At 41.6% G+C, this 8,440-nt stretch overlaps 1 non-coding gene across 1 annotated transcript; it reads left to right on the top strand.

Moving 5' to 3' along the window:
- Positions 1-476: 476 nt before the first annotated feature.
- On the top strand, positions 477-584 carry LOC130978183 (small nucleolar RNA R71). Its single transcript, XR_009085840.1, has one exon. It is a non-coding gene; the product is annotated as a small nucleolar RNA R71 (small nucleolar RNA).
- The last annotated feature ends 7,856 nt before the right edge of the window (positions 585-8,440 follow it).

Below are 8,440 nucleotides of genomic sequence, written 5' to 3'. Positions count from 1 at the left end.
AAACCTTGTTGAGGTCTCTCTTGATTCTTCCATGAGAAATTTGGGTGGTTTCTCCATGAAGAATTATAGGTGTTTCCATAGGGTTCTCCTAGGTAATTCACCTCTTCCATTGAAGGGTTCTCAGGATCATAAGCTTCTTCCTCAGATGAAGCTTCCTTAGTACTGCCAGGTGCATTTTGCATTCCGGACAGACTTTGAGAAATTAGATTGACTTGTTGGGTCAATATCTTGTTCTGAGCCAGTATGGCATTCAGAGTGTCAATCTCAAGAACTCCTTTCTTCTGACTAGTCCCATTGTTTATAGGATTCCTTTCAGAAGTGTACATGAATTGGTTATTTGCAACCATTTCAATTAGTTCCTGAGCCTCTGTAGGCGTCTTTTTCAGATGAAGAGATCCTCCAGCAGAGCTATCCAAAGACATCTTGGATAGTTCAGAGAGACCATCATAGAAGATACCTATGATGCTCCATTCAGAAAGCATGTCTGAGGGACATCTTCTGATTAATTGTTTGTATCTTTCCCAAGCTTCATAGAGGGATTCTCCATCCTTCTGTCTGAAGGTTTGGACTTCCACTCTAAGCTTACTCCATCTTTGTGGTGGAAAGAACTTTGCCAAGAAGGCATTGACTAGCTTTTCCCAAGAGTCCAGGCTTTCTTTAGGTTGAGAGTCCAACCATATTCTAGCTCTGTCTCTTACAGCAAATGGGAATAGCATCAGTCTATAGACCTCAGGGTCAACCCCATTAGTCTTGACTGTGTCACAGATTTGCAAGAACTCAGCTAAAAACTGATGAGGATCTTCCATTGGAAGTCCATGGAACTTGCAATTCTGTTGCATTAGAGAAACTAATTGAGGCTTAAGCTCAAAGTTGTTTGCTCCAATGGCAGGGATAGAGATGCTTCTCCCATAAAAATCAGGAGTAGGTGCAGTAAAGTCACCCAGCACCTTCCTTGCATTGTTGGCATTGTTGTTGTTTTTGGCTGCCATGTGTTCTTCTTCTTTGAAGAATTCGGTCAGGTCCTCAACAGAGAGTTGTGCTTTAGCTTCTCTTAGCTTTCGCTTCAAGGTTCTCTCAGGTTCAGGGCCAGCTTCAACAAGAATGCCTTTGTCTCTGCTCCTGCTCATAAGAAAGAGAAGAGAAAAAGATAATGTGGAATCCTCTATGTCACAGTATAGAGATTCCTTGAAGTGTCAGAGGAAAAGAAAGATTAGAAGAAAGAAGGTAGAAGAATTCGAACTTGATTAGATAGAGTTCGAATTGTGCATTAAGAAGGAGTAGTACTCCATAAATAGAAGGATGTGAGAAGGAGGGAAGTAATCTTTTCGAAAATTAATTAGAATATTTTGAAAACATTTTTGAAAAACACTAATTGAATTTCGAAAATGAAAGTGGAAAAGAAATCAAGTGATTTTTGAAAAAGATTTTGAAATTAGAAATTAAAAAGATTTGATTGAAAACTATTTTGAAAAAGATGTGATTAAAAAGATATGATTGGTTTTTAAAAAAAATGTGATTGAGAAGATATGATTTGAAAACAATTTTAAAAGATATGTTTTGAAAGTAATTTTAAAAGATTTGATTTTGAAAATTAGTGACTTGCCTAACAAGAAAAGATATGATTCAAACATTAAACCTTTCTCAACAGAAAAGGTAACAAATTTGAGATGTTCAATCAAATCATTAATTGTTAGGAAGTATCCTTGAAAAAGGAAAGAAATTGATTTTGAAAACATTTGATTGAAAAGATATGATTTGAAAAAGATTTGATTTTGAAAAACTTTGAAAACTTGAAAAAAAAATGATTTTGAAAACAAAATCTTCCCCTTAGCACCATCCTGGCGTTAAACGCCCAGAATGGTATCCATTCTGGCGTTTAACGCCCAAAATGCACCCTTTTTGGGCGTTAAACGCCCAACCAGGTACCCTGGCTGGCGTTTAAACGCCAGTCTGTCTTCTTCACTGGGCATTTTTGAATGCTCAGCTTTTTCTGTATAATTCCTCTGCAGTATGTTCTGAATCTTCAATTCTTGGTATCATTGACTTGAAAAGACACAAATTAAAAATATTTTTGGATTTTTAATAATAAAGAACAATCAAAATGTAACTAGAACCAAACAACAATGCATGCAGGACACCAAACTTAGCAGTTTGTATACTACTGACACTAACTATATGAGAATGCATATGAGACACACAAAATACTTCAAGTCAATAGAATTCAAAGATTAGAACACAAAAATCATCAAGAATTACTTGAGGATCCTTAAGATACATGAATGAATGCATGCAATTGACACCAAACTTAAGATGAGACACTAGACTTAAGCAAGAAACATCAAATATTTTTGGTTTTTATGATTTTGTAAATTTTTTTGTGTTTTTCGAAAATTAAGTGGGAAAAGATATCAAAATTCTTAATGAGAATTCCAGGAATCAGTGCAATGCTAGTCTAAGACTTCGGTCCAGGAATTAGACATGGCTTCACAGCCAGCCAAGCTTTCAAAGAAAGCTTCGGTCCAAAACACTAGACATGACCAAAGGTCAGCCAAGCCTTAGCAGATCATTGCTCCAAAAGCAAAATTGATGAAAATCAACAAGCTCTTGTGGTGATAAGTTGAAACCTCGGTCCAATCAGATTAGACATGGCTTCTCAGCCAGCCAGATTTCAACAAATCATCATGAAACTCTAGAAGTCATCTTCAAGAATTTCGAAAAAAATACCTAATCTAAGCAACAAGATGAACCGTCAGTTGTCCAAACTAGAACAATCCCAGGCATTGTTACCAAAAGCTTGCTCAAAACTTGAACAATCCCCGGCAACGGCGCCAAAAACTTGATAGCTCAATACCATGGCATTACACAACTTCGCACAACTAACCAGCAAGTGCACTGGGTCATCCAAGTAATAAACCTTACGCGAGTAAGGGTCGATCCCACGGAGATTGTTAGTATTGAAGCAAGCTATGGTCATCTTGTAAATCTTAGTCAGGCAAACTCAAATGTATATGATGATGAACGAAAATAACATAAAAGATAAAGATAGTGATACTTATGCAATTCATTGGTAGGAACTTCAGATAAGCGCATGAAGATGCCTTCCCTTCCGTCTCTCTGCTTTCCTACTGCCTTCTTCCAATCCTTCTTACTCCTTTCCATGGCAAGCTTATGTAGGGTTTCACCATTGTCAGTGGCTACCTCCCATCCTCTCATTGAAAACGATTGCATATGCTCTGGTCACAGCATAGCGGAATTCATCTGTCGGTTCTCAATCAGGCCGGAATAGAATCCAGTGATTCTTTTGCGTCTGTCACTAACGCCCCGCCCTCAGGAGTTTGAAGCACGTCACAGTCATTCAGTCATTGAATCCTACTCAGAATACCACAGACAAGGTTAGACCTTCCGGATTCTCTTGAATGCTGCCATCAGTTCTCGCCTATACCACGAAGACTCTGATCTCACGGAATGGTTGGCTCGTTTGTCAGGCGAGCACTCGGTTGTCAGGCGATCAACCATGCATCGTGCAATCAGGAATCCAAGAGATATTCACTAGGGCCTCGGATGCTTGTAGAACAAGAGTGGTTGTCAGTCACTTTGTTCATGGGTGAGAATGGTGATGGGCGTCAATCATCACCTTCATCAAGTTGAAGAACAAGTGATATCTTGGACAAAGAACAAGCGGAATTGAATAGAAGAACAATAGTAATTGCATTAATACTCGAGGTACAGCAGAGCTCCACACCTTAATCTATGGTGTGTAGAAACTCCACCGTTGAAAATACATAAGAACAAGGTCTAGGCATGGCCGAATGGCCAGCCTCCCAAAGTGATCAAAAGATCTAAAGAAAAAGGTTCCAAAGATCAGAAGATTCTCCTCTTTCTTTTCACAATAGTAAAAGGTCCTACTTATAGAAAACTAGTAGCCTAAGGTGTACAGAAATGAGTAAATGACATAAAAATCCACTTCTGGGCCCACTTGGTGTGTGCTTGGGCTGAGCAATGAAGCATTTTTCGTGCAGAGACTCTTCTTGGAGTTAAACGCCAGCTTTGGTGCCAGTTTGGGCGTTTAACTCCCATTTGGGTGCCAGTTCCAGCGTTTAACGCTGGGATTTCTTGAGGTGACTTTGAACGCCGGTTTGGGCCATCAAATCTTGGGCAAAGTATGGACTATCATATATTGCTGGAAAGCCCAGGATGTCTACTTTCCAACGCCGTTGAGAGCGCGCCAATTGGGCTTCTGTAGCTCCAGAAAATCCGCTTCGAGTGCAGGGAGGTCAGAATCCAACAGCATCTGCAGTCCTTTTGAGTCTCTGGATCAGATTTTTGCTCAGATCCCTCAATTTCAGCCAGAAAATACCTGAAATCACAGAAAACACACAAACTCATAGTAAAGTCCAGAAAAGTGAATTTTAATTAAAAACTAATAAAAATATAATAAAAACTAACTAAAAGGTACTAAAAACATACTAAAAACAATGCCAAAAAGTGTACAAATTATCCGCTCATCAGTTACCTTAACCTTTTTGAAGATATCCACCATCTTGGGATCTAGCTCCACTTGTTTTTTAGTCCTCCTAGCAAGGTATGGAAAAGGAATGGGAATGGCTTCTTTCAAAACATTGTCTTCTTTAGATACTTCATCCTTTGGTTTAGCAACTTCTTCTTCAACCACCTCTTGTACCTCATCTCGTCTTCAACATCTTCTACCTCAACAACTTTTTCATTTTGAATGTCTTCTCTTGAGCTTGGCTCTTCGGGACTCCTTTCTTGCAATGTAGTGCCAGACCTCAAAGTGATGCCATTGATTCCACCCTTGGGGTTAGGTAAAGGTTGAGAGGGAAGTGCACTAGAGCTTGAAGGTTGAGTGTTGGAGGTAGAGGGTGGGTCCATACGGGATAGAAGAGCTTGGATGGTAGAGGTAAGACCGGTGATGCTAGAGGCAACCGTGGCTTGAAGCTCTTTTTGTCCTTGCATAAGAGAGCGAAGCATCTCATCGTTGGAGGAAGAAGGAGGGTATGTAATTTAGGGGGCTTGTGGTTAGTTGAGTTGAGGTGCTTGAGGTTGCCTTTGATGAGGTGGTTGGTATCTCTGGCCTTGGTTTTGCTGTTGGTATGAAGGGTTTTATTGATACCGGTTTTGTTGGTAGTTATTATTCCACCTTTGATTTCAACCATCATCTCTGCCTCCTTGGTTGGAATTGTCTTGCCTACTTTGATTGTAGTTACCACCTTGATTATAATTACCGCCTTGCTGATAGTACCCTTGATTCGGACGGTTGTAATAAGCATTGGTAGCCACCAAGGTGTTGTCTTCTTAGAGTTGTGGGCATTCATCAATATAGTGAGAATAGCAAGCGCAAATTCCACATACTCTCTGAGGGACTAACTATTGACATTGTTGTTGTAGAGGAGGTGGAGGTTGTTGTTGATTGAGTTGGAGTTGCTTGAGTATTGGTGCACGAAATTGTGATCAATACTTTTCAAAACATAAACAATCCCTAGTAATGGCTCCAAAGACTTGGTGCTCAATACCATGGCATAAACACAACTTCGCACAACTAACCAGCAAGTGCACTGGGTCGTCCAAGTAATAAACCTTACGCGAGTAAGGGTCGATCCCACGGAGATTGGTGGTATGAAGCAAGCTATGGTCATCTTGTAAATCTCAGTCAGGCAGACTCAAATGGGTATAGTGATAAACGAATAAAGCAATAAGATAAAGATAGAGATACTTATGTATATCATTGGTGTAAGAGCTTCAGATAAGCGTATGAAGATGCCTTCCCTTCCGTCTCTCTGCTTTCCTACTGCCTTCATCCAATCCTTCTTACTCCTTTCCATGGCAAGCTCGTGTAGGGTTTCACTGTTGTCAGCAGCTACCTCCCATCCTCTCAGTGAAAATACGTCCCTGATGCTCTGTCACAGCATAGGCTAATCATCTGTCGGTTCTCGTTCAGGCCGGAATAATATCCATTGATACTTTTGCGTCTGTCACTAACGCCCTAGCCTGCTAGGAGTATGAAGCACGTCACAGTCATTCAATCATTGAATCCTACTCAGAATACCACAGACAAGGTTAGACCTTCCGGATTCTCTTGAATGCCGCCATCAGTTCTCGCCTATACCACGAAGACTCTGATCTCACGGAATGGCTGGCTCGTTTGTTAGGCGAGCACTCGGTTGTCAGGCGATCAACCATGCATCGTTCAATCAGAAATCCAAGAGATATTCACTAAGCCTCAGATGCTTGTAGAACAAGAGTGGTTGTCAGTCACCTTGTTCATGGGTGAGAATGGTGATGGGCGTCAATCATCACCTTCATCAAGTTGAAGAACAAGTGATATCTTGGACAAAGAACAAGCGGAATTGAATAGAAGAACAATAGTAATTGCATTAATACTCGAGGTACAGCAGAGCTCCACACCTTAATCTATGGTGTGTAGAAACTCCACCGTTGAAAATACATAAGAACAAGGTCTAGGCATGGCCGAATGGCCAGCCTCCCAATGATCTAAGATAGCATAAAACGAAGATAGCTACTGTTCCGAGGGTTACCTGAAACGTGTAGCTCGGTCGTCTGGCAAGACCCGAGGTAGGGGTTCCGTGACCCGAGCTTGGTGTGCTGAGCGGCTGGGGGTTGTACCTGCAATGACACTCCGATGCTTAAGTTAGCATGGGTATTAAACAGGTTTTATGTAGAATCAGAGTATGAGGTATACCTGGGTGCTCCAGTGTATTTATAATGGTGAGATGTGGCCTCCTGTGGATAGGATAAGTTAGTTATCTTATCTTATCTTTAAGTGAGGTCATCTTATCTTCAAGGGAACCGCCTTTATCTTTCTGGGCTTTGTTCCTTCGTTTTGGGCCTTCTTCTTTATTTGTCCGAGGTCCGACCTCAGGCGTGGGCCTTTGGGACGAGGTCGGACCTTCTGCGAACTTCCCGAGTTTGGAGAGCTCGGTCAGGGTATGAACAGTGCCCCTGTCCGAGTTCGTCCTTTTGAGAGGTCGAGCTCGGGCATAGTCGTCTTTTCAAAATTTTGAAAATGGCCGTTTCAGCATTTATTGCTTTTTACCGTTTCTCCTCGATTTCCGTTCGGGCTCTGCGAAGGCATTATTTATTTGCCCCTTTCCTCATTTTCTTTGTTTATTCTGTTCCCTTTCCCTTTTTCTGGGTTTTTCGCCACCTCTCTTTCGAGCATCTTCCTTCTTTCTCTCTGTTCTTCTTGCATCGGAGCTCGTCGTCTTCTTCCTTTCTTCCAGGTTTGTTTCTCGTCTTTACTTTCGCTGTGCACATATGCTTTTGTTTCTTTTTCTTCTATGCTGGGGTTGCCCCGAAGAGAGGCGCCGCCATTGCTTTGGTTGTTTGTATGTGGGGGGGGCTCTTTTCTCTTGGTACTTTGTTTTCGGGTTACTGCATTTTTCTTCTAAAAGAACTTTTGTTTTCTTGCTTCTGCTGAATGGGTTTTTTGCTGTCTGCCTATTATGTGATTTTTGGCTTGCTGTTGTATTCTTCTTTGTAGGCAAGATTTTTATGTCTCGAAAGGTGTTTCAAGCAATGTTGACCAAGATTCCGAGTGGTCTTGGTTGGGTAGATCCTATTCCTCTAAGGGTCCCTTCTGTTGTAGATTCTGAGTATCTAGTTAGGTTCCGTAGGGAGTGTAGTATTTGTGAGAACAGGGAGTCTGAGCGAGATTATGAGCTAGTAGCCCCGGAGTCCGAGGAGAGAGTGTGCTTCCCGCCTTTAGAAAGTTCCGAGAAGCTATTCTTTTATGCTTACGATTGTTTTTTCTCTAAGCTGGGTGTACGACTTCCTTTTACCGACTTGGAGTCCGAGGTCCTTTGGTCTTGTAACCTTGCCCCTACGCAACTCCATCCAAATTCTTGGGCGTTTTTAAAGTTGTTTCAACTTTTGTGTCAGTTTTTGGGCGTCTCCCCTTCTGTTTCTCTTTTTTCCTATCTGTTCGTGTTGACGAAGCCGGGGTCGGTGCTGGGAAGGTGTCTTGGGTCTCTTTTAGGGCTAACCAGGGAAAGAAGTTTTGTACCTTGTATGATGAGTCGTTTCATGATTTCAAGAACTACTATTTCAAGGTCCGGGCTGCTGGAGATGTCCGACCTTTCTTTCTAGATGAGAGTGGGGAGCCTTCTTTTCCTCTTTGTTGGCAGGAGAATGTAGTGTCGGTTAAGTATACTTTTGAGAGTCTAGATGAGGTGGAGCAGGCTTTTGTGGGTGTGGTGAGCAGTTTATGGGGTCGGGCACCTCACTTGGATACGAAGAAAATGTTGGGAGATCCAAGCCTTCTCCGTTCCGAGTTAGGTAGTTCCGACCTCTTTGAGATTTCATCTTAGTATTTCGGCTTCGTTTTGGAGGTTTTTCTGTTGTGATAATCCCTTTCTTTGTTTCTGCAGAGATGTCTTCTCAGGCTGATTCCATGAAGTTCCTT

The sequence above is a fragment of the Arachis stenosperma genome, chromosome 4 (assembly GCF_014773155.1).
Source record: "Arachis stenosperma cultivar V10309 chromosome 4, arast.V10309.gnm1.PFL2, whole genome shotgun sequence".
Classification (NCBI taxonomy): Eukaryota; Viridiplantae; Streptophyta; class Magnoliopsida; order Fabales; family Fabaceae; genus Arachis; species Arachis stenosperma.
This window is presented reverse-complemented; position numbering and strand designations above follow the sequence as displayed.